This window comes from Schistocerca serialis, chromosome 3 (assembly GCF_023864345.2).
Source record: "Schistocerca serialis cubense isolate TAMUIC-IGC-003099 chromosome 3, iqSchSeri2.2, whole genome shotgun sequence".
Taxonomy (NCBI): Eukaryota; Metazoa; Arthropoda; class Insecta; order Orthoptera; family Acrididae; genus Schistocerca; species Schistocerca serialis.
In genome coordinates this window covers 923,737,843-923,763,788 of record NC_064640.1, presented here as the reverse complement: position 1 = coordinate 923,763,788, position 25,946 = coordinate 923,737,843, and the positions used below count along the sequence as shown (strand labels likewise).

The following is a 25,946-nucleotide window of genomic DNA, read 5'->3' as shown; positions in this document are numbered from 1 at the left end:
AATCCTACCATTTATTAGCTATATACAGCTTTTAGTGGCTCTCTGAATTACTTCTCATATTTACTGATTGTGTTATTGAAACTACCGAATTGATGTACAACATATTTCCTCTACAAGTAGTTTCTGTTTTGTGTCTCATCTCTCGACTAAGCAGTTTTGTAAAACCCAACTGGTGTTCTTCCACCTTACCTCGCAGGCCCTATTTTCCGTTGTGTTGGATTAATGGTCTGGTAACCCTTCTCTGTGGTACTTAAAAAATTGGGTGGTTGCAAAAATATTCGATACTTCATGAAATTTCATGATATTTCCCGGCTGCATGAAATTCCCTGATAATTCTCAATAGTTTCAGCTTGTGGCTACCCTGATGCTACATTCACTAGCCCAGTTGTGTGTATAAGTATGGACATGGACATGTTTGTATGGGCATACGACAGCAAGGTCTTTAGTGCCTGCGCAAAAGCAGATTGAGATGAGTGTCACTGCAATACACGAAACAGGGAGATAGAACAGCATGTAAAACACAGGTAACAAAAGCTGGCAAACTATGTGTGTACCCATACAGAACCACGGAATGAAGAATTGCATCAGTAGTAAAACATTAACGACACAAGAAGAAAGTGGTATAAGGAACTAAAACAATATAGCAGATGAACGTAGCTGGCTGACAACAAGATTAAAAAAAAGAGTCACTCTGCAAAACACTAAAACCTCCAGCTTAAAAGTTTAGGCCAGTGTCCAGAGACATCACAAAATGTTAAAACCTTAGTCACACTCTTCTCATCATCAACCAAAATAGAAGACAGATCCACACCAATATTTGCTTCTGCCCTTGAATCACAATATAAAATGCACTCTGTCAAAATATGGCGGATAGAGATGTGCGTGCCACAAGAATCACAAAACGGGGGATCCACTTACTGTAGTAAAAAGCTATGTGTGTGAGGGCAGTGCTCAATTCTAAGATGTGTGAGGGTCACTTCATCCCACCTGAGCAACTAGTAAGAGGAATGCCACAGCTAGGTTCCTGACTTTACCAACTGCAGCTTATTGGCCATCACTGCCAGTCATTTCTCATCCCACAACTGCACGACTTCCTGTGTAGTGCAGAAATGACAGCCTGCAAGGGAATAGGACACTGTGCCACATCCTGTCCTCTGCAGACCTCCTTGACAGCCCGATTGGCCTGTTCATTTCCTCATATCCCTACATGACTCGGCACCCAGCAGAATGACACCTGCTTACCCTGCCATTGGAGCAAGCGCAGTTGGTCATATATCAGCTGGACCTACTCCTCAGCTGGGTACAGGTTCTGTAATGATTGTAAGGCACTAAGGGAATGGAGCAAATGAGAAACTATTTGTCCCCCATATGATACATCTACTCTACTGCCTTCAGGATCATGCAGAGCTCTGCTGAGAAAATGGTATATTTATGAGGAAGGCGAATCCTGTTGACATGGTCGGGGAACATGACAGAGCACCCAAGAGAATTCCCATGCTTGGAGCCATCCGTGTACACTATTGTGAAACCATGATGTATATCTAAAATGTTAAAAAACAGAGATTGAAATGTAAAATCTGACGTATGATCTTTCTTAAAATTCTTCAAGCCTAAAATAAGTCTGGGCCGCCATAGAAGTCAAGGTGGAAATCTGCTCCCACCACAATGTAAAACATGAAGACCGGCCACACCATCTCCAGAAGGTAAACCTGTGCATGAATCCCATAGGGCCTCATTGCCTGTTGCCGGTTACGAAAAAGGCTTTCCAGTGGAGGCTGAGCAACGGTATGGTAGGTGGGTGTGTATCGTGTGGACAGTGTTTTATACGCCTGGCACACATTAAGTAGCCGTCACCTGACTTGAAACGGCGGTTAACAAGCCTCTGCACAAAGGCTTGGTATGGGGCTTGTTCTGGATGCCCCAGTGGCCAACTGAATCCCTTCGTGGTGCACCATGTCCAACATCTTTAAATAAGAGGGTCTCACAGACCCACACACCATGCACCCATAATTGAGCTGAGATCGCGCAAATGCCATGTAAAACCAGAGCAGACAAGTCCTGTCTGCCGACCCCCCCCCCCCTCCCCCTGTACTGTGGCTCAGGCATTTTAAAATGCTTAAAGCCTTAAGTGACCATTTCATCAGGTCCTTATGGTGTGGTAACCACATAAGCTTAGAGCCAAATATGGGGCCCAGAAACCTCACTGTGTCTTTAAAAGTAAGGACAGTGTCCCTCATCCTCAACTCAGGAAAGTTTAAAATGGAATGAGAATGGTTAAAAAGAACACACACAGACTTCTCAGAGGAAAACTTAAAACCACTCTTTTGTGCCCATTCATCCAAATGTCGCAGAGTTAGTTGCAACTGATGTGTTATCGTTGCTAGCCTTTAAGAGCAAAACGGAGAGAACTCGTCCACAAACAAAGAACACAGGACAGGACTTTTCACTATGCTGTTAATAGCTATGGTAAACACAGTCACACTTAAAACACTGCCTTGAGGGACACCATTCTCCTGCTCAACGCGACCAAACTCATTATTTAAAATATTGTGGTGAGAGGAAGGACTTAATAAAAATGGGAAAACAACCAAGAAAATCCCATTTGATAAGCTGCTCCAGGATAAGATGGTTGGTCGATTAGTTTAAAAGAGGGGGAATGGACCAAACCACGAGGTCATCGATTCCTTGTTCCAAAGGAAACAATGCCAAAAGGCTGAGAATAAGACAATGAGACAACACAAAAAACAATGAAAGGAAAAACCACAACAACAACTGAATGGCAACACTTAAATGGACAAAACGGGACAAGAAAACCACGAAGACGCAAGAAACCGGTAGGAGAGGTTAAAATAAAGCGGGTTACCATAGCTGGCTGACCATGAGGATAAAAAATTGAGCCACTCTGTAACACATTAAAACCCCCACCCTGAAAGCACTAGGGTGGAGGACACACAGGGACAAAGGACGTGTTAAAACTTAGAGCAAATGATAAAACTCACCCTCACGAATAAAACGTAAAACTAAAGCTGCTGTTGAGGCATTGTCGCCCAACACCGAAGGTAGGGTGCTGGGAAGGTTAGAAGTCCGCCGCAGAGCGGCTAAAATTGGGCAGTCCAGAAAGAGATGGACGACCATCATTTGCGAGCCACAGCGCCACCGAGGTGGGTCCTCGTGACGGAGGAGGTAACCATGTGTCAGCCACGTATGGCCAATGCAGAGCTGACAGAGAACCACAGAGTCCCTGTGAGAGGTACGCACAGAGGTCTTCCACACATTCATAGTTTTTTTTAAGGCACACAGCTTCTTGTGTGTACTGAGGTTATGCCATTCTGTCTCCCAAAGCCACAAAACCTTGCGGCGTAATACTGAATGGTCAGTTTCAGAGAAGCTGATCTCCATAAGCGGTTTCTGCATAGCCTGTTTGGCCAGCCTGTCGGCAAGTTCATTGCCTGGGATTCTGACGTGACCTGGGGCCCAGACAAACATCACTGAATGACTGGACCATTCCAGGGCATAGATGGACTCCTGGATGGTCGCTACCAAAGGATGCCGAGGGTAGCACTGGTAGATGGCCTGTAGGCTGCTCAAGGAGTCAGTACACAGGAGAAATGACTCGCCTGGAGATTAGCGGATGTGCTCAAGAGCACGAGATATGGCTGCCAGCTCTGCAGTGAAAACACTGTAGCCGTCTGGCAAGGAGTGCTATTCTATATGTCCTCCATGAACATAGGCAAAGCCAATGTGACCATCAGCCATTGAGCCATCAGTGTAAACCACTTCATGGCCCCGGTACATGTCGAGAATTGAGAGGAAGTAACAGCGGAGAGTCCCAGGTTTAACAGAGTTCTTAGAGCCATGTGAAAGGTCCGCGTGAAGCCGCGGCCTAGTTGTACCCCATGGAGGTGTTCATGAATGAACCTCAAGCATAAGTGGTAAAGGCAAAACTCCAGCTCAGAGAGAAGGTATCGCACATGAACTGCAATTGTAAGCCCTTACCTGGGTCGCCGATGCGGGAGATGAACCGCTGTGGGCGGGAAGAGATGGTAATTTGGATGCGCAGAACTATGAATGTGTGCAACATAACTGTAGAGCAATTACGCATGCCTAACCTGCAATGAGTGGACTCAGGACTCCACCAGGATGTTTGTCACTGGACTTGTCCTAAAAGCTCCTGTCGCTAGGCGAACGCCACAGTGGTGCACTGGGTCGAGTAAACACAATGATAAGGGTGCCGCCGAACCATAAACCTGACTCACATAGTCAAGGTGGGATTGTACAAGGGCTCTGTAGAGCTGCAGCAGTGTAGAGCGATTGGTGTTGCTCAGGCAGCGGAGGCAATGAGGTGCTGCCAGCACTTCCGCTTAAGCTGACGGAGGTGAGGAAGCCAAGTCAACTGGGCATCAAAAACCAGTCCTAAGAATCAATATGTCTCCACTACAGTGAGTGAATCATCATTAAAGTAAAGTTCTAATTCCGGATGAACAGCATGACGCCAACAGAAGTGCATAACACACGACTGTGCAGCCCAAAACTGGAAACTGTGAGCTAGAGCCCATGACTGACTTGTGGATGGCGCCCTGTAGATGCAACTCAGCAACACCAGTACCAGTGGAGCAGTACGAAATATGCAGAAGTCGTCTGCATACAGAGACGGTGAGACGGACAGTCCTACGGCTGCTGCTAGACCATTAATGGCCACTAAATATGGAGCCCTGCTGGACCTCATTTCTCCTGGATATGGGGGTGAACTATGGGAGGCACCAACTTGGACAGAGAAAGTACGAAGCGACAGGAAATTTTGGGTAAAAATCGGGAGCGGGCCTCTGAGACTCCACTCATAATGTGGCAAGGATACGATGTCGCCAGGTCATGTCATACTCTTTTTCTAAATAAAAAAGAGACTGCAACCTGGTGTTGGCATCTGGAAAAGGCTGTTCGGATGGCAGACTCAAGGAAGACAAGACTATCAGCGGTAGAGTAACCCTAGCGGAAGCCGCCCTGACATGGAGCCACTAGGCCACGTGACTCCAGGACCTGACCTGACCTGACCTGACCCGACCCAACCCAACTGCCAACACAGCAGCTTACAACAAACATTGGTGAGGCTGAAGGGCCAATAGCTATCCACATCAAGCGGTTATTTTACCGGGTTTAAGCACCAGAACGATGGTGCTCTGAACGATGGTGCTCTCCTGCCATTGCAATGGAAAGATGCCATTGCACCAGATCCAGTTGAAGATGATGATGATGATGATGATGATGATGATGATGATGATGTCGCTTGTAGTCAGATGAGTGATGTTTAACCATATGGCTGTGGATCCGAGCTGGCCCAGGAGCTGTGTTGGGGCAATGTGCAAGGGCACTGAGGAGCTCCCACTCTGTAAATGGGGCATTATATGGTTCACTGTGGCATGTAGCAAACGAGAGGACTTTCTTTTCCATCCACCGTTTGAAGATCGAAAGGCTACGGGGTAGTTCTCCGATGCAGAGGCTCAAGCATAGTGCTCCGCAAAGTGCTCAGCAATCGCATTTGCGTCAGTAGACAACACGCCATTGATGCTAATGCCAGGAGCACCTGCTGGGGTCTGTACCCAAAAAGACATCTGATCTTCATCCAGACTTGGGAAGGTGACATATGGCATCCAACATTCGAGACAATCTCTCCCAACACTCCTGCTTCCGTCTTATGATAAGCTGGCGAATGCGGGCACGGTGCCGCTTAAAGGCAACATGGTGCTCCAGCGAAGGGTGCCACTTACGCCACTGTAGAGCTCACCAACACTCCTTAATTGCCTCGGCGACTTCCAGTGACCTCCAAGGGACCGCCTTTTGGCAGGGGCACCCTAAAGAGCGAGGGATAGCAATTTTTTCCGCATTAATGATTGTTTTGATCAACTGCTCAACCATCACATCGATGTTAACGTGTGGGGGGAGAGTCAACAGTGACCGCAAAGGTGAAAATTTCCCAGTCTGCCTTGTTTAAAGCACATCTGGGCAAGCGTCCAGGAGCCTGATGCCGGGGCAGTGACAAGATGGGGAAGGGGTCACTACCACACAGGTTGTCATGTGCTCTCCAGTGGAGAGATGGGAGAAGTCCTGGGCTGCAAATGGATAAATCAATGGCAACTACCATGAGCCGCACTGCAATGTGTGGTGGCCTCAGTACTTAAGAGGCAGAGGTCGAACTGAGACATTGAAGTTTTGGCATATCTGTCTCAGCCAGTAATCACAGCACCACCCCACAAGGGGTTATGGGTGTTAAACTCTCCCAAAAGTAGGAAAGGTTTAGGGTGTTGACCAATCAGTGCAGCCAATACATTCAAAGGTTATGTTACGTTATGTTAATTGGGGACCTAGAAACGACGGAGAGGCTCCGTCCACTTCACCCCTCCACCACTCCATACCGAACCCGGAGTTATTGTGCAGTTCGACCCCCGTTGGACGATACGACCCCCCCCCCTCCCCCCGGGAATGTCTCACACCAGACGAGTGTAACCCCCATGTTTGCATTGTAGGGTAATGATGGTGTACACATATGGGAGAACTTGTTTGCGCAGCAATCGCTGACGTAGTGTAGCTGAGGCGGAATAAGGGGAACCAGCCATTTGCCGAGGCAGAACATTCAGGGGTACTGCACCATGTGGAGGAAGATGTACATTGCAGACAGTCACTCCCTGCGTCATCCTTATTCTGACAGCCACAGCTTCAAGAGGGGTTTGAAAGGGCACAGTTGCACTACAGATTGAGTTTAGGACATAAATGCAAACTCCACCTGACACTCTATTATAGTTGCTATGGTTCCCGTAATATCCCTCATAGCCACAGACGGCAGGGGTCCGCATTGCCGGGAACCAGGTTCCTTGGAGGGCAATGCAGAAACCAGGTGCAAAGCTCGTTGCCGTAGCTCAGCCAGGCAGTGGAAAAAAACACCGCAATTCCACTGGAGGACAACATCGTGAGACTGGGAAGGTATGGAACATTCAATGAGGCAGTTTACGCCTCAGGGTCACCTGCTGCCGCTGACTTATTGCCTGAGCAGTCTATATCCATTGTGTCTGAGGGTCCAGCAAGATCTAGATCCTCCTCAGACACCAGAATCTCCACCTCATCCCCAGACGCAGAGCTTGTAGGAAAAGGTGGTGTGGGTGCCACCGTAGTTTCCTTGGTCTTGGGGGTCTCCTTTTTGGACTTTTCTTGCTGCTCCTTGGGTTTCTCTGACTGGGAGGGCTTCACTGATTCAGTATCTGGGCCTGAGGAGGGTCGTGAAGCCCTATGGCCAGCTGCTTTTGGGCACTTCAGTCAATGGTGGGCGTCATCTTTCCCACTAGCAGAAACCTGTGAAGGGAGTGACTGAAGGGATCCATTCCTGGCGAGAGGAGCTGAAGAAGACTTCTCCAGCTGGGAAGTGGGGACTGGTGTCCCTGATGTTTGAGGGGTGGGGGGGGGGGGCATGCTCCCGAGGTAGGTGGTGCAGGAGCAACAGGGGGGAATTGCCCCCCCCCCCCCCCCCCCACCATCAAGGGAGCAGGTGTAGCCTTCTGGATCTGAAGGCACTCATATTTTCTCTTAGCCTCAATGTAGGTTAGTAGGTCCAAGGTCTTGTATTTCATGATTTTCCTCTCTTTCTGTACAATCCTGCAGTCTGGGGAGCAAGGTGAATGATGCTCTCTGCAGCTGTCACAGATGGGAGGTGGGGCACATGGAGTATTGGGATGTGATGGACGTCCACTATCTTGACATATGACACTGGAAGTACAGCGGGAAGACATATGACCCAACCTCCAGCATTTAAAGCACTGAATCGGGGAAAGGATATATGGCTTGACATCACAGCACTAGACCATCACCTTGACCTTCTCGGGTAAGGTGTCACCCTCAAAGGCCAAGATGAAGGCACCAGTGGCAAACTGATTATCCCTCTGAACCCGATGGACGTGCCGCAGGAAATGAACACCTCACCGCTCTAAATTGGCACGCAGCTCGCTGTCAGACTGCGAAAGAAGGTCCCTGTGGAATATAATACCCTGGGCCATATTTAAGTTCTTATGTGGTGTGATGGTAACAGCAACGTCCCAACTTGTTACAACTAAGTAAAGCCCATGACTGGGCAGAGGATGCTGTTTTTATCAAGACTGACCCAGAGCACATTTTGGACAAGCCCTCTACCTCCACAAACTTGTCCTCTAAATGCTCTCCAAAAATTGTGGCTTCATCGAAAAAAAGGAGTCCCCATCAGTCCTCATACATATGAGGTACTGGGGTGAATAAGGTTCGCTGCCACCCTTAGCCTGGCGTTCCTCCCATGGGATGGCCAGGGAGGGGAATGATTTACAGTCATACTTTCTTGCATTGTACTGGGACTTGGGATGCTTGGAGACTGCCGGTGTCTGATCACCAGTAAGTGATGACATGGAATGAGTCATCTGCCCTCATGCCACCCACTCTGACCAGGGGGCCTCCCCACAGGCACTATCCAGCCACAGCATAAGCCACCTGGCAGGATAACCTTTGCTAAGAGTCCCAATGCCCCAGGATGATGGGCATCTACTCCTTGGAATACGTGGGGAGATAACGGCGCAGGCATCAGCACAACAATCCCTGTGTTGTCAGGTGGCTACAACCAACAGAGTACATGGTGGCCCCAACACAACGGACTGGCTACTGTGCTGGATATGAGGTGCAAAGAAGTCCATGGTCATCGTCGGTGCAGAAAGAGATACTACAATAGTGCATGGTGGAAAACGCACCCAGGAAGCTGTCCTTGTCCAAGAGATGGAGAACGAGCTGGACTACAATGCAACAATGAGAAAGTGGGCTAAAGATCTCAAGGCGCAATGCACGATGTAAGGCGCCCTTTCCCAATTGGCTCGCTCTTCGGGAAAATCTTGAAAAATAGGGGACCATCACATAAAGGCCGAAACGTGGGAGACTCCTTTTAGTCGCCTCTTACAACAGGCAGGAATACCTTGGGCCTCTTCTAATCCCTGGACCCACAGGGGGGCAGGATAAGATGCCTCAAGTAGTATCGTAGGCCTTCTCGATACCAGAAAATATTCCTTGAAGGTGATGCCGGCATAGGAAAGCCTATTGTGTAGCCACCTCCAGAAGGGCACGGTTATCAAAGGTAGAGCAATACCTCATGAACCCACACTGAAAGCAACTAAGAAGTATCCTGGATTCTAAGATCTAGACAAGGAGGAAGTTGACGACCTGCTCCACGGTCTTCCCCACTCAGTTAGTGAGGGCAAGACTACGGTAACTACTTGGGCATGTAATGTCTTTCTCAGGTTTTAAAAAGAGAAATTAAAATTGCCTCATGCCAGAGTCGGTAAAGTGATCTGACTTACAAATGGCATTAAAAAGTGCGAGGTCTATATCTCTGTTTCACTTTGCGAGGTGCCACAGCACACTATAATGGGTCCTGTTGTGACCAGGGGATGTGTCACGAGCCACAGACAATGCAGAACCCAGTTCCCACATGGAAAATGTGGCAGTTTTAATCTTCATCAGAGGTGACCCAGAAGTCCAAACTACACCTCTCAGCAATCACTCTATGGTGCTGGAAACCTGGATCCCAACTGGCTGTTGCAGTAACTGTGGCAAAATATGCCTCCATAGTCTGGGCAATGTCTCGCGGATTGGTTTGGAGTGTGCTGTTCCCCATTACAGCAGCCATGTGGCACCTCCCTTCTCTCCCAAAACTACTTCTGATGGTCTCCCATACAACAGAACTTCTAGTGGAATGATTAATGGTGTTGAGGAACTGTTGCCATGACCTCTTCTTGCTCTCTCGAATAATTAGGTGTCACTTTGCCCTCGCCACTTGAAAGGCTGCAAGATTCTCTGCAGTTGGCCAACACTTGAACCTATGCAGAGCTGGTCCCGACTGGAGTCAGCACTCCACCAAGGGAGAGGTTGCCCCTTCTGTTGTCCCGTGGACTGTGGAATGGATGCTGCAGTGGCGTGGGGGATCATTTTGGTAATATTATCCACCCATGCCTCGACATTCACACAATGTTCTAACTGGGCCAAGTGACTATGAAGTGTCCATTTTGCTCTATCGAGCACCCTTTGTTGTGGTTTCCTTTTGGGTTCCACCCCATCTGGCAGGTGAATCCAGATCAGGAATTTATCACTTCTGTGCAAGTCATTGACCACTTCTCATTGAAAAGTGTGAGCAAGAGCCGGAGAGCGAAGTGAGAGATCAATGGCAGAGAACGATCCAGTTGCTGTACAGAAGTGAGTGCTCTGTCCTGCATTTAGCAACTATGCAAGTGCACTGATGCAGCAACTGCTTGTAAAGTCTTCATTAAGTGGGAGAGGCGAGAAGTGGTAGTCGGTTCTGACAAAAATACCTACACCGCCTCTAGCTCTCTCTCCACTCAGGTCATCCTTTTTGTGGAGTAAATGGCCTCGTAGGTCAGGGATGTACAATTGATGGAAATAGGTTTCATGGAAAAACAGACACAGTGGCCTACCCCGAGATAAAAGAGATGGAGTATAAAGAATAAAGGAGACTAGCAAACACAAATTTGGCAAAACACCCTAAATTTTTCTCATGGCTACCTCACAATCTTCTGTCCACTCAAACACAGCATCTTTCTTCAACAGCTTTGTCACAGGTTTAGCCACGATAGCATAATCTTTCACAAAACAATAATTGTAGTTAGCTACACCAAGAAGTGACTAACTCCTTAAGGGGAGCCGGAGGTGCCTATGCTGCCCATGTTAAAATCACTAAGTTTGAGGAACATTTATGAATAAAGTACCAAATAGAAAAATTTGAATTTTTTTTTTTTTACTTGTAGAGTGGTTTAGTATTGCAGTTATGGCAGAGGGATTTTGGAGTATCTTTTCTAGTTTCCTTCCAATTATTTTTTTTATTAATGACCAAAATTTTTTTTACAAATAATTGCTTTATAATTAAACTGAAATGAAACTACTGAACATATTGTCAAATGGCTGTGTTACAATGTAAGTTTGACCACTAGGAGTGCTGTATAAAAATTTCATTTCTCTAGCTTGAGTGGATTTTAAGAAAATGTTCCTTATATTCAAAAAATTCTAATTTACGGGAAATGGCTATCAAAGTTTCTCAATACATTCGTGCACTATAGGATGGATTATCAGGGTCTTCTTCTTCATCCTCCAAAAGCTTCCTCTTCTGTCTTCTTTTCTGGCCTGTTGTTCCATCATACCTCATATGGCTTTCTCTTCTTTCTGCTCCTCTTATCCTTTCTCTGTCAATATTTCTTAGTGCTCGTACAGTGTTCACCCCAGCTGTAAATCCTAATGCCTTCAGAACTTCACACTGTTCCCTTGGTTGTAGGTTGCTATTGCATCATAAATGCCAAAGTGCAGTGTTTTTATGCTTACAAACACCCTTTTAGGAATCACTTTCCAAATCAAATTGTTTACACTCTCATTAGGATTCTGCGTCTTTCCATGTAGACATTTGTGTAACAATGTGCTAAGTCATGAAAAATTGGTTTTATTGCATTTATCACAACTGCTGGCAAACCATGTTTGTGATCATAGTCCTTTTTTGCATTATATTTGCACCAGGAATCTTTTGGGCACAGGCTGTGTTGAGGGTATTCATTGGAAGAGGCAGTATGAAGGAACAATGCCCACACTGCTTTTCACATGTCACTAACATTACTAGTATTTTGCCTTATAGCATACCCATAGTATCTCTGTAGACGTTCAATCACCTCATCAGTAAGCCTGCCTCTCCCTCCTATTGTCTTTCCATCACTGAGCTTACTTGAACCCAAAGTTTGTTTGAGCCTTCGAAGCCATGCACCCATACACTTTTGCACATGCCCAATGCATTCCAACTTTTCAACTACAAATTCATTTCCATATGGTTTCAGTTCCTCTATAGTCTTGAAACCTTTGGAGTCACCATCCCCAAGGTAGTATTTGTACGTAACGTTGTATCTGGGAACTGAACGTTCAAAAATTTGTTTCACTCCATCCACTTCCATTGCTCCACTTGATCCACTAAAATTTGCCTCACAGGTTCCACTGTGCTCTCCTTTGATTTTATTTTTGCACCTACAATGTTTTGATAATATTGTAACATCCATCACTTTTGCACTATCACCACAAGTAGCAGTTACAACCCCATTCAGGGATTTATGAGCCCTCTTTTGCCAGGAACCATCTAATGCTACTACCAAATACCTAGAACCACCGTTCATTTCTACAGATTCCTCCACTGCTTCCTTCATGGTTTTCAAAGCCACATCTTCAACAGAGGATCCTACCAGTTCACAGTAGTACCCAAATTTGCTTGGAGGCGATGGCAAGTTCATAACACCACAAAACAGTTTACCAGCAGCAGACCCTTTTCCAATGGATCGAAGACCATACACAAGTCGAACATTCACATCAAACACTCTAGATCGTCCACTTTCACCAAAGAGACTGACGTGAATTGTACAAAGTCACTTGATACTTGCAACATGCACAGATTATCTTCATCTCACAAGCTAAACCAAAGTGCTTTGTTATCTCTAGTCCCACTCCTACACTTTCTTTCAGCACAGAAGATAATAATCCAATATTCAGTACTTTGTTAATATCATCACTGTCACGAAATCTGTCACTTCCACCAGTCAGCTTCTTGCTAGAAGATGTCACAGGGCTATCGCCGGCCATGTGTTGCTTAGCAGAAGAACACACTGTTTCAGTAATTGTAGTATCGCAAATTGGTATTAGTATTAATTTTCTTTTCCCTGCGTTCTTCCTCTTCTTATATACACGGTTACTAAAATGTGGCATCGTAACCAGAACAACGCTTTACACAAGAAGTATAATACTACCAACAACAGGCGCAACACTGAACTAATTCGAAACGGTAAACAGCAAAGAGACGATGTTCCATGCTCTTAGCGCTTCATTTGTCACAGAAAACAATGTAGCCAACCCTTGCACACTCGCTGTATGCGTAACATAAGGCACTGTATGCGTAACAGGCCGAGAAAATCCCAAGCAGTTCACCAGGAAGTCACGAGAGGGTGTTAGATGCATTCAGCGGTTGCCCATTTCCTCTGCAGGTGTGGGGGAAAATGGTAATAACTCCACTTCTAGGGCGAGCAGAACAATAATTCAAAGTTTACATTAAAGAGGAATGTTCCAATTAATTTTCGGTAGCAAAAATCGTAATTTTTTGGATTTGACCACCTCCGGCTCCCCTTAACATTAGTGGCCACTGAAAAAATCTGAACTGCTTTGTTAGTACTAGATCTGCCTGAACTCTTGTACTAATAATATATCCCAGGTACTGGACCTGTGACTTTGCAAAAGAACAGTTTTATGTCTTCTGGCTTAAATGGGCACTTTGCAGCATGGACAACATAATCTTTAACCTCTCCACATGCTCCTAAATTGTTCTTGAAAAAAATATTATATCATTTAAATACACAAGACACACAGACCTCTCAGTAACAAGTTGGCAAATCTTTGAAAAGTGGCACACCAAAATGCACACAGAGAAACTCACAGTGTCTCGAAGGAACCACAAAAGCTGTCTTTGGTCAATCTTGTGGTGCAGTCGCAATTTGGTGGTAACCTGAGTGAATGTCAAGGGGAGTAAAATACTGGTAGTTTCATCCATAAAGAGTAAACCTGAAGTGTCAGGGGTCATGACCATATTTACTGCTCTACCACACAGATGATTTTTTTTTTCTCCACTGACTGACCTCTTTGTGACCACTACAATCGGAGAGGGTTGAATTATCCCTGCAGCCAGCTGTTGCTGAATAGTTTAGTCAACAACACATTGTAGATAAAAGGTTTTTGAGTGATCTGTCTAGCATCTTTTGTGGAGATTTTATGCTGTACAAAGTCAGTTGGTGACAAATACTGCCATTGCTTGAATAGCCATGCATATTCCTCCAGAACTGGGTACAAAACATTCTCTTCTGACTCAGGTAGAGGTAGGAACTTCTCTCTTAACTGATTCCTTAATAAAGGCATAATTGCACAAACCTTTCTCACTGGCAACTGCTTCTACTCTGCTTAAAGTGTTTCTCACATTGAACAACTTCTTAAGTTACTTCCTCTTCACTAACTAATATAGTTCCATGTGGGATTGCTACATCTCTCTGACCAAAATTATCAACACACACAAACTCAAATCCTCTTTACTACTGCTTCTGCTTTACTTATGCTTCTTTTGACACAAAGTTGGAGCCAGTTTAGAACACCATTCTGGCTGAACAGAATCAACTAGAAAGTCCGATCTCAGGGTATCCAAGTTTTGATAGCAATCCAGAGAACTCTTCCTGTACCTTCGCTGATACTGACAGAGGTACTAGTTTTTAATGACCTTGTATGAGGTTCTATTGGAACCTGCAGAGGAGGCGGCACACAGCAGGTTTCTTGTGACTGAGGTCTGCACTTACTGTCACAATAGTGAACTGCCTCAATGAATAGCAAAGTGTGTGTCTTATAACCTATCACTGCCTGAAAATAGTTCAGGAAGTCCTTCCCTAAAATTACATCGCAACCTCGTCTGTGTTTGCTCACCACTTCCATATACTGAATTCATACTTTCTTCCATCAATATGTATATCTCCCACACAGGTATTGGCAGAATCTATCTCCTCACCTAAATTACTTCTGTTACTATGCCGTGGCCTGAGCACATGTTTATTTTGTGAAACAAATAAAATACTAACTGGAGCCCCCTTACCCATTAACATTTTGCTACTCATTCCTCTAAGCTTGCCTTCTAAGACTATGTTTGCTACCTCATTGATTTCTTCATTTCTCACTGGGTTAGTTGTTCTTGTAGGGGCGAGGGTGGGTAGCAGGGCCTGCCCCATGCTTGTTTCACCACAGTGTGTCTGAATTTCCCCCCAGTGACCTCTCGTTCTGCCTATTACTCTGCAGTGCCGTCCACTGTGGAAAACTCTGCAGGCAGTCATCAATCGCATGCCCTATTGTACGACATTCTGTACAACAAGGAGCACGACAGTGCTCAACCATGTGGATCCATTTTTCCCACTGCTGACAGTTTGTACCATTTACAAAAATGTAGCACTGCGTATTATTGTGCACAGGGGCGGGGGGAAAAAAAAAGACCCCCTTCCTCTGCAGTGGAGCCAGTCTCATGGCTTCATGTAATGAGGTGGTGGATGCCATCTTAACCTCAGTCCCAAACTGCAGATTTATTTCTTGAGTAAATACATCAATAGCTCTTGCTTCAGCTTCTTCAATTAGAACCTCATTCTGAGTAGTATCTTTGCCCAACGCAGGACAAAGCTTGCATTCTATCAGCAAAAGCCTCAAAATCTTGACCAGGACAACCGATCACAGTAGTAACTGATGCCTCTTATTAGAGTAGTGCTCTACTAACAGCTTCGCTAGGACATAAGAGACTGCACGTCTTGCAAGGCATCAACCAACTACAAAAGTAGAGGCATCGCCCAAGAGTTTTAATCTTGTAACATTTAGTAAAAAACTATCATGCCAGGAGCAAGGGAGCCCTATGTTGTGGACATTTTTCATAAAGGTGGTGACACTTTCGCTGGGTTTTCCCAAAAAGGAAGGGTACTAGTAACATTTGGTACACATGCCACAGTTTCCATTGCAGTGGCTCTAGAAGTGCCTGCAGTAGTTTGGCTTGCTGCCTGTATATTTTTGCGTTCACATTGATGTGCCAGGTTAGCAATATGTTCCTGTAGCTTTATTTTCTGTAGTAACAATTCATTAACCTGTACTTGTACGAAGGTGGCATTATCTATGTTGCGGTGTTAAGTCAAGTGTTGGCACGCCAGTTCGAAACGAGAGAGCAGAGGGCGCTGTGAAGAAGTCAGCCAATCGCACGCTGACCGACCCCTCTCCATGACAACAACACAATGTCAGTGCCCTCTATGCAAAGAGGACATAAGTGCCGTGTCTACTGATCATGAACCAGTTCTACAGCAGCATCAAGAATAGGCACTTCAAAACCAGTGACTTACGAACATTATTACTTTGCTTGTATTAGAACTGTATATACTGAAGGACATCGTTTATTTTGTCTGTTGTCCTTTGCTTGTGACAAACTTATGTCGTTCTCAAAAGTTAAGTATTGTCATCAACTCATTTCATAACAAAACTCTTTAATACTATGTGATTGAAATATTGTCTAGTGACCCAAGAAGCTAGTTCCCTAGACACCCCGGCTTTGACAACTAGGCAGGATTCAACAATCTACCTCAGCACTAGTTGATCAGTTTGTGGGGGTTGAAGGGACCAGACTACAAAGGCCATCGGTCCCTAGCTCAGCATTACCATCACCAGTGGCTTCTTGGCATTCCTGTAGTCAATTCACCATGAGCGCGTGTCAGGCATGATTACAAAATATAAGGCCAAAAATTCTAGACATCAAATGTGTTACAAAAGAAAATAAGGTCTCGGCACAGAACTACAAAAAAAACCTTATTGGCATGATGTCCAATGACAGCAGCTTACCAAAGAATTGCAGTACGACACTTACATTTGCCTTTCCAGCACTGGGTGGAGAGTTGTAGCAATGTTGGCAAGGTCAGCAACATGGTGCATGTCAACCACCACAATGGAGTCAGCGGTGTCAGCACGGACACCCAGTGGATGGTGTGGCGACGGTGAGACGTGGTGGAGTTAGCACGGACCACGCTGGGCCAGTTGCTGCAGCAGCACAGCATGTAGCATGAGCTATGCGCAGGCAGTGATTGCTTGACAGAACATAGCATTACTTTTAACTAATCAAACGATGCACAAAATATAACAAAAATACAATCAGACTATATAAAGGAACATACTGTTTATATTATTATAAAGAGTATACTGGTAAAAGAGAAAGTTCCAATTCCACCTACCTGCTTTGACAAATGATACCATCAAGATGGGAGATACCCCTGTTTCAACTATACACAATATCGTAACCGTGTCGTCACTCATTCCACCTGCAAACAAACATGAATAACATGTGAAATATTTAACCGCAGCAATAGAATTAAACTAATGGGACACATACAGGGAGAACAGCATTTTGGGTGGTGGACAAACTTAATATGTGACAACAAGAATAATATCAACATTCCACAACAATTGTTAATCAAAAAATTAAGCACGTAAAATTCCTGTCATTCAACACAACCAAATAAATAAATGCAAAAGTTATTGATATTGTAAATTTTGCATGGCATATATAGCTCAAATGCTGACCACAAGACAACACACACACACACACACACACACACACACACACACACACACACACACACACTAACAAACCCAGTACTTTAATTTTCTCTTGACCTACATAGCTCACAGAAAGCCCAGCATGAATTTGCATACAACTCTATACCCAGGGTTACGCATTTCTCTTTATCTATACAGCTCAAATGAAGTCCTAGGTAGCACGAACTCACTCAACTCCAAAACACAAATTTAACTTGACCCATATGGTAGCAAAAACAAAGCCCACAGTACCCAAAACCAACACAATCAAATTCTGAACTCCTTTATGAAAACCTTCACTTACTCTATCCGTCTAAAATGAAGTTCATAGCACAACAAACCAAAACTCACTCAAAACTTAATCAACAATGGTAAACCAGTATCCATGATACCTAACAATCATTATCCAACAGTTACCAACGAGTAACTAGAAAACAGTGAAATTCATGAAAACTTACATCGTCAACAATTTCGATGTACACAAATTATAAACTAACCCGCATACAATACATACTAGGCTACAATAAAAAACAAAACCACAAAAAATACTTACCACCCCCTCCCTCCTACACACACACACACACACACACACACACACACACACACACAAACACACACATACAAACGAAAAACCAGTTTGCCATCAGTCCAAAGTAGGAACTTAATTGGAGACAACAAGCAATGACCTCGTAGTAGATTTATGTATCGTATCCATGACTGACAAAAAAAGAAAAATAATATTAAATCTCCAACCATACACAACACTAATTCTAAATACAAATGTGAATCCATCAGCCATAATCTGCAAAAAACACAGCAGCTCTCGGTATTCACTTCCTACTCGTCCATAACTAGGCTAACAATTTCGATCACACACGTTTGCATTACGTAGAGGCTGTTCCACACAATAGCAGAACCTCAATGAGCAGCTTTATTTTTAATTAAGCCTATAGGCATAAAATTGTTTTAAGAGAAGCACTGTATTGCCATAGTGTTATAGTTGTTAAGACAGAACACATTAGTAATGTGTACAACAAATCTAACAGGCACCAGATTCTTCAATTGTACGATCTCTTGAAATGCAGTCTTGTTTCAAGACAGACTACTTACTATTGTGGCATGTAGTATACAAACAATGTCTAAAGTGTGTGATGCAAATTACAAACAGTATTACCACCGACGACATCAGCACCTGAGCCTGAGGGCATAACCTGAGGCAGTAAATAGCATTGAGGTATAAAAATCTTTCATTCTGAAAAATTGTGCTGTAAGAATGTTGTATAAAGCTGATACATAAAAGCCTTGCAGAAGTCTCTTCAGGGACAGTGAGATTCTTACACTTAATGTCTCATCACATTTACGGCCTAATCGTACTTGTGGTTAATGCGAAATAGGCCTAGTGAATTTTCTTTATGTCAACAATGACCGTCTTATAAACCCTTACCTTCTATTTCAACTACTTCTTTTGAAATTGCAAATTTGCAGTAGTACCTTCAGTCTCCTTTTGCATTTCACAAGTTTCAACATTACGCACTTCTGTGGTTGGAAATAAAGCCGAAGAACACCATTATTTAACAACACAAAATTTTAAAACAAGAGTTAAATTTTAAAAAGCTTTCCCAATGATTAATATAATTTTAATCTTAAGCTGCACACAGCACAGCTATGTACCCTTTCATGTGATAGTTACATGACAAAGTAGCCACTAATTTGCACACAGCTTTGAAACTGAATCTGCAGTTTATTGTTGGTTAGTTCCATTGCTCATTTTGCATGCTAGATCATAATGATGGGGTGAAAGTCATTTTATATTCACAATGCAAAATAATTTGTACATATGGTTACATTCCAAACGTTTTCAGGTCTTTTGTTTTTATTTTATGTTGTTTTTTAATTACAAAAATAAAAACGATGAACAGATGTGAGTTGGTAATTCCTATCCATCAATTTTTAACACATTACAGTTACAGGGATTGTTCCTACAGTGTAGATGGTGTTGCCAAGGAGAAACTTTCCCAGAGTGTTTTCAAATTTAGCTTTGCTGTCAGGCAGAAATTTTATATCATGAAGTAAGTGGTCAAAAATTTTGGTGGCAGAATTGTGTACCCCTTTTTTGTGCTGAAGAGAACGTTAATGTAGAGTAATTAATGTAATACTTCCTTCTGGTATTGTAATTATATACATCAGTGTTCCTTTTAATCTGCAATGCATTATTTACAACAAACTTTGTGAGTACAACTTGCAGTTTTAATACAAAAGTCACAGTTGTTGGGACGATTGTACCTTTGAGATTTTGTCTATAGCCTAAAATATTAATTTGGTACCATCACAAACTAACACGCATGTGCCTGTAACAAAAGATGACCACCACCATAAATACTAATGAAAACATTATTTGTCAAAAGCATGTCTGCTGGAAAACATTCATCTCTCTTCATTTCGGACTGAGAGTCTTCAAAGTGAGGCTTAAAAAATCATATGCGTATAAATTTTATAAAAAAAATACGATATTCTGGCTGCAATCATTTTAGCCGATCAACTTACTTACCTCACAGAATTTGAAATGTACAGTACATTTCAATTTCTAACTCCAACAATTACTCGTCCTGATTTTTTTTTGCTTTCTGGTGAAAGACAGTGAAAACTTCCTTTCGCCTTTAGAACAAATGATTCTTCCCACACGAAATTTAAAACCGTATGTTAATTACCGTTTTTAATCTCATGTATATTGTCACAGTCTTCACATCACAATATTTAGCCGCTTATGCAGTTTTAGGGGTTACATTTTATACATCGGTATCGCACTTTCAGGCCCCATACCACAAGTAGTCGAGAAGAAAAGGTAGTTTCTTGCGTAGATCTTTAATGTGCCGCAGCATTCATACTACATATTTGCACAATAATGAAGTAGAAACACGAAATTCACCAATTATGGCACAATAGCGTCGGAAACTGAGAAATCGAATTGAAATCGAGCTTATGCTGTACGATGTGCTTCTACACAGTCTATACGCAGGACAATTACAGCGAGGTCTTCAGCCACTGGAAACATGACTACTTAGTACTTAGTCGCGCGCCCACACAAATTAGTATCTACTATCTACACACTAGTTTGAAACAATAGAGTTACAGCTTCGTCTTCGTGTATAATTTTGGTTTTGCTATGTTTTTGTCACAGATGTGGCTACGCTAGTACGTCAAGTCGACATGTTAAATCTATACCAATGAAGCCTAGGTTGCTACATAGAAGGATGGGCCAATGTGTTCGGCAGCGATCGGGTGCTTCCGTGTGACGTCACTGTCGAGAAGCGTCAGCAGCGCGAGACTTTCGCATACGGCACTATTGCGCTTAAACTAACATTAATTTACGAAAAGTGAAGGGCAATATAATGAATTATGGATTCGATCGAAGCTTACGAATACAGGGACTGAATGTTAATACCTGCTACGACTGTGAAACTCTTATATTGTCTCTTTGGTAATGACATAAGTAAAATTACAAATTTGTGGCTCTCCCTTCAATATTCTTTGTTAGATAACAACAATCTGGTATGCTTCAGTCCCTTTTTATATATTTTACAATTTTTAATAGTACTGGAAACGCAACAATTACAAGAGCTTTCAGTTTACTAAACACATTTTGTGCATCACAGTCGGCAATAGTGTGTACTATCTTTTTCATGCAGGTATTAAGCAGCAATCGTACGTCTAGTTAGTTGAGACATTACTACACATAATGATACAGAAGCCCAGTTTAATGAACTAACATTCAAAAATTTTAAGAAGAATTTAAATACCTTAATCAGATCTGGAGGGGACTGCAGAAGCTCTCCACCTGTGTGCTGCTTTCTGCTGCTGCTGTTTGGCCCTCTGTGCCTTTGCAGGTGTGTTGAAGTGCCTTATCCGGAGGAAGGTTCTGGTTTTAGCGTACACTGTGATGACCTCTTGAGGAATAGTTGGAAACTTCCCAATTAAAAGTCTCGTCAGGTTTCTGATCACATTGCCGTCTTTACACAGACCGCTGCCATGAAAATTAAAAACAAGCATCTCTAACTGCTTAACAACATCAAACCACTCATCTGAAGGGATGATTAAGCCACCACGAGACAGTTTCTCAATCCACCCAGAACTTGCATGGCCTTTCGACACTTCGAGTGTCTTACTACTAGGATGACCAAGTGATTTGTCAATGGAGACGCACCTGGAGCAATATATCCAGCGATGTAGCGGAGACCTTCTAGAGAACACACTGAATCTTCTATCAAAGGTGGAACAATTAAGTCATGTGGTGTGATGTCCCTCATTTGTTGATCACCTTCTATCATTGACAACGCTTCCTCAATGCCCGGCACAAGTCCTGTAAACAGGTTGGAAGGCAAATAATTTGTATCAATTTCCGCTGAGACTGGACAAGAACTGCGTAACTGAATGTCAGCAATACTTTTGTTCATAACTAAAATACGTAAACGGCTTTTAAATTCCACTGGTAAGGGATGATCATAGGCTCTGCCAATTGGTCTCATCTGGGAAAATAATTTTTCAAGGCAGTCTTGGTTGAAACTTGAGGTCAATACATACTTCAAACCGTAGCCATGTTTTAAAGCCGAAAAACAACCCAGCAGTGACCGAATCGAGGTGAGTAATCCCTTTTGGAAAGGAAGTAAAGTTTTATGATTTCCCACTCTCATTTTTTCACAGACGGAGTAGAATCTGCCAAGAACTTCGTCCTGCGTCTCCTTACACAATTCAAAAGCACTTGAAATTGGCCGTTTGCTGACAGGTAGCCTCGAATTCATAACATCAAAAGTGTCGTTCACCAATTCGAAGAATTCTGCCGTGTCTTTTTCTTCAGGCATTACAAAAGAAATTGCTTCTGATTCAGTGTTGGAAAAGAGTTGGCAAGCAAGATGAACGCGCTGTCGATCTCTTCCACAAACTGTCAGATGATGAGCAGTAAGCTTAGGGCACAGTTTCAGTTCTCCATTATCTTTCGACAATAGCTGCTCGATTACGCGCTTTCTTATCGTTCTTCCGTCACTTAATGAGAAACCACCGTCTAAAAGGTGGTTTCTGAGAAGTTTCACCATATGTGGTACATCAGCAAATATCCAAACACGTTTCGTTTCATCATCTGGGTTGGTGAAGCACGTGTTTGTGTAGTCGATGTGGAATTCTTTCAACACTTTCCCAGTTTTATCCCCCAAATGAGACACTATACCAACTACGACAAATCCCACTTTCTGCGTCTCTCTGACTATACTGATCAGTAAATCCCGATTCATCGTAATATCAAAGTTATAATATACGGGGTGCTTCCAGGTTCCACACAAACCACGTGCCATAACAACCTGTACCTATCTATGTGGTCCGTTTATGGTGTCAGTTTCTTGTTCGTAGGATATGCGACTGTCCACATTCATTTCGTCAAAGCTTAACACACACAGCTTCTCTGCTTGACTTAAGTTTGTTGCTTGCTTATTCATTAAGTACAATACATCAGTCAAAATTCCGGGAACACAACGAAAAGAATTGGATATCCATAGTTTTAACATAGAAAATCCAGGTAATGGTATTCCCATTATATTTCTTAAATAAATATAAGTTTTTCTGGACAGTGAGCGCAGAAGCAAGGCTTTGCTTATATCTTCCTGGGTCCAATTGGTGCTCTTCTTTGATTTCAGAAGACATTCAATTTGTGCGTTCGTAAACACTTTTTTTACAACTTGGTGTACTTTAGTTGTCACTTTAGTACTTCGTTGATACTGAAGACTTTGGCATAGCTTTCTCTGTCTGCTTAATACATGAGCCAGTAATTTGTTTCTCGTTCTCAGTGTGTTGTTTTCAGCTATCAAACGTTTATTTTTTTCTGTCTGTAGCGATAATTCCTTATGAAGCCTCTTCATTTCATCCTCGATGTGGCCTCTTTCAGTTTCTGTGCTTTGATCCACTCTTTTTCTTCTTCGGTGACAGTGAAGCTAGTCTGTTGAGTGCACGTTCACGTGTTTCACGATCTTTCCTTCTGTCATTTTTTTTCTTGGACCGAAGACGAAGCAGCAGCAGCAGCTGCAGATGTGGCTTTAATGAGGTGCAATGAAGTAACTGCAGTCGGCTTTAAGATCTTCTTTGGCGGAAGTTTCATTAATTCAGCTTGGAGATCCCGTAAATAATCGTGTTCTTTAAAGTGTACGCTACAGATAGTAGCATTTTTAATGTTAATACTATCAATTCTTCTACAGAGCTGAACCCATCGAGCACATGTTTCAGGATCTTTCGGAAACTTATAGTAGGAAATACTACTCCCTTTAGTCTTCTGATTATAGTTTTCACACACAGCCACGGCACGATTCGGCATTGTTAAAGTGTCGCAGAAAGAATAAACTCGATTCAACACGATAACAAACAGCAACAACACAAAACTTACTTGCTTCAACACATAAGAAAGCGCGCGCGAACTGAGCGGAGTTTCTCGACGCTGACGTCATGCTCAGTACGGTGAAAAATCTCTGTTCTGCGCACGCAATATGCCCCCCCCCCCCTGATGAAGCAACTCTTGTTTGCAAGAAATATATGGCTCATTTATTTCGAATATATGGATGAAACTAATTACTGAAAAACCAAAAGAAGAGCAGGAACAAACTCAGTGTGTGAGACTATCTACAGATAGAAATATTAGCAAGTATAGAGAAGAACTTAAGTCTATAGATTGGAATACAGTTTTACATTGCTCCAGAAATGTTGATGAAACCTTCAGCACAGTCCTCAAAATCATTTCTGAAATCTTCCATACATACTGTCCACTGGTTAAAAATAAAAAAAAAGTCAGGAAACCTAGCCACTCAACTATACAGAAGGGTTTTCACCTCAATTACAAAAACTGAGACTATTGGTAATTACTTGTCATGATGAGGTCAAAAAGGGAGCAGTAGATAAAGAAACTTACAAAAACCTAAAAAGAAAATACAGATCTGAAATTAAAATAGCCAAGTGTAAGGCAAATGGTGACATCATTACAAAATCACACAATAAATGTAAGGCTGCATGGAAAGTAATAGAAGCAGAGCTACTATGGATATAAAGAAAACGCAAATGCTGCTAACATCACTGCCGGTGACTTCAGTCACTTTTTGGTCAATTCTGTCAATCTTAGGCTCTCAACTCAGGGCAACCAGAGTTCCAATTCAACACATACACCTATTTCTCACCCTACATCTGCCAGAAAGTTTCAACAAAACATTACAAACATAACGTCAGCTTGTAAATGGAGAGGAGTACAAGTAATTGATGGAATTAAAGCAACCTCTAAATTAAAATACTCCAGATCTGAAGATGTTTATGGCCTGTCACACTTTGTAAGTAAAAAAATTGTAGATCTCATATCATATTCTCTTTGCGTACTGATAAACTGGATGCTCTCTAGTGGACACTTTCCAGAATGTCTCAAAAAGACGGTTGTCATACCATTATACAAAAAGGGTGACAAGTCCTGTATCAGTAATTATAGACCAATTTCACTTGTGCCTATTCTCTAAAAAATAAAGAGCATTGCATACTGCAGCAAATATGCATACACATATCAGACAACAATATATTAAATGATTCTCAGTATGGCTTTAGGTCAAACTTATCAACAGACAAAGCTTTTGTACTAAGCTCATTCGAGTCGGAATTATCTGCTGAAGCCATTCTAATTGACTTCAGTAAGGCTTTTGACTCAGTTAAACACAAATTGTTATAAGATAAACTGTGTTGCTATGGAATCAAACACTTGGAACCTCACTAACTGAATCATACCTCAGCAATAGAAAACAAATTGAAAGCATAATGGCCAAAAGTCACAGACTCTAAGTATAAAATGAGGTGTTCCTCAGGGCTCAGTGCTTCACCCTCTACTGTTTATATTATTTGTAAATTACTTCCTGAGTAACTTACCCTGTAAATCCATCCTCTATGCTGATGAGACAACATTACCTAATTCCAGAAAGGATATAAACAAATTAAAGGAGGAAAGTGAAGAATGTCTTAAAATATCTAATATCTGGTTTAAAGCTAGTGAGATGTCTATGAACCATGAAAAGACTGCCAAGATAATCTTCCATCTATCAAACAGTAACATTAAGTTATCATCTGTTAAACTACTAGGAATACACGTTGACTCGAAATTAGTGTGGGACACACATACAGATTATGTACGTCGAAAATTATCACGAGTTATCTAGCTACTAGCCAAACGACACACATGTGTTACACAAGATTTATTACTTCATTCATACTATACCTTCTATCACTGCCATCTACAATATGGCATTCTTTTATGGGGTAACTCCCCAGGAGCCAAAAAAATTTTCACTTTACAGAAAAAATCAATTAGACGTTTTTATGGAATTACTAACAACAAGACCTCATGTAGATCTTATTTTTAAGACTGAAAAATTCTCGTAGTCCCATCTCTTTACATATATTGTTGCCTCTTAAACATAAAAGAGAACTTAAACCACTACACTATAAGGAAATCTGTTCTTCAACACAATACTTGACAACAAATATGAATGATATACCCACAACCAGGCTTAAGAAAATCCGATCTAGCTATGAATAGATAGGCATAAAATTATTCAACACTTAAACCCATACAGGATCAATTGGTTCCACTGGATATTTTCAAAACTAAAACCCAAGTGTGGATGAAGGAAAATTATCTATAGTATAAAAGAATTTCAGAATAG

General features: G+C 42.7%; 1 long non-coding RNA gene across 1 annotated transcript in view; it reads right to left on the bottom strand.

The window, feature by feature from the left end:
• The window catches only part of LOC126471182 (uncharacterized), a 34,537-nt gene extending 14,066 nt beyond the window's left edge, over positions 1 to 20,471 (bottom strand). The window contains exons 1-3 of the long non-coding RNA XR_007586304.1: positions 19,772 to 20,471; positions 16,860 to 16,946; positions 16,499 to 16,668 (exon numbers count right to left, since the gene is read on the bottom strand). This is a non-coding gene — a long non-coding RNA (uncharacterized LOC126471182). The remainder of the gene's footprint in view (positions 1 to 16,498; positions 16,669 to 16,859; positions 16,947 to 19,771) is intronic.
• Between the last annotated feature and the right edge of the window lie 5,475 nt (positions 20,472 to 25,946).